Raw genomic sequence first — 1,708 nt, 5'->3', positions numbered from 1 at the left:
AATAGTTATCAAACACATTTTGTTTTATAAACCATTAATAAGAAATCTTATTCATAAACAATTTATAACATCGATTTAACTCAAACGTTTTTAATAGTTTTGTATTTTAACTTTGGCAACAATATGAATTTGTTATTATATATAGTAAATAACCGATTTTCTAAGTAGTCGGTTAAAAACGAAAAAATAAATTATTTTTTTTTTAATTTACAAAACACAATTTAAAATAAAATGCTATCACTTTTTATTGACAAAAACATCTGAAATGTAAATGAAAATGAATTAAAAATATTCATTTAAACACGTTTGCTTTTCGCTAATTAAAACAGGTATTCAAATACTCCCATTATTGTAATTGTTTATCTATCACTATTTGTTTAATTTATTTATGAATGTGATTTTGTGAAAAATTGTATCAAACTTACAAAAATGGAAACAAAAAATATAAAAAGAAAGCGCTGAGACAACTGGGTTGAGGAAGATAATGTAAGGATCAGTATTGTTTAATGCTGATATACAATAATTAATGTGTTTTCTGCTTTTAAACAGACATTGCTCAAATAGCTGGTAAAAGAAAGGATTGGTGTTATTGAAAATAAGAACACAGATACAAATACCAACCAGCGAAAAAGAGGGCGTGGATTGAGCTTGAGGAGAGGTAAAATGTAGTTAATATTGTTTATATGTGTTCCCTCATTTTCCATATTGTTTCAGTTTCAATAATATGTGCCAGGGAAGCAAAAGAAATGTCATGCAATTAAAGTCACAATGGACACTAACAAAAATTCAAACCAAAAAAGAAATAGCATCTCATCGCAAAGAGGTAAATAAAACTGGCGGTGGCCCTCATCCAGCTGACAAAGAAATGTCTGCAAATGACATATGTGTTTGGCATCCAAACGAATTCGTAATTGACACTAACGAATTTGATTCTGATGTTATAGCGCCTGAGGTAAGTTAAAATTTCATCGAAGTTCCAGAGAAGGAAATAGAAGTAGAAATAGATGCTGTTTTAGAAGACTTAGAAGAGGGACCAAAAAGGGCAACAGTTGAGTTACCAGAAAACATAATTAAACAGAAAAAGGTTAGTTGAAATGAAATGTTCCTTTACCACGTGATTTTACAGATCCAGTATCACAGGACGGACGGACATGGCTTAATAGTCTCAGAAAACGATTCTAAGCCCATTGGTATACTTTAAGGTAGGTTTAGGACCACTATTGTAATGCAACAAAATCAATTCTGTGGAGAACATCAAGTAAGAGTGTTATATTCGGCTGTGCCGAATCTTATATACCCACCATCAAATCATAGCCGACATTGAATGCTTCCTTATAAATAAACTTTGATATTTAAGAATCGATGCTTTTGTTATTATCAAACCAATTTTCTCATTTATTACATCTATGTAGAATTTTTTACCATATATATGTATATCGATATTAATATGAACATTTGGGTAATATTTGGAAGAGGACCTTTAATGAGGCTTTTACGAATTCAGTTCAGATTTGCTGTAGAATATATTCCGTTCATACAAGTGTTGTTTATGTTGAATTTCATCGCTATGCTCGTATTTTTAAGTCAGTAATAAGCGTTAAAGTCATTTTCTGAAGGGAACCTTATATGGGGGCTAGGCGAAATCGTGGACCGATATTGCCCATTTTCAATACCAAACAAACTGGATCAACTATAAGTATCTGTGCAA

The sequence above is a fragment of the Lucilia cuprina genome, chromosome 5 (assembly GCF_022045245.1).
Source record: "Lucilia cuprina isolate Lc7/37 chromosome 5, ASM2204524v1, whole genome shotgun sequence".
NCBI lineage: Eukaryota > Metazoa > Arthropoda > Insecta > Diptera > Calliphoridae > Lucilia > Lucilia cuprina.
Note: the sequence above shows the minus strand (reverse complement) of the source record.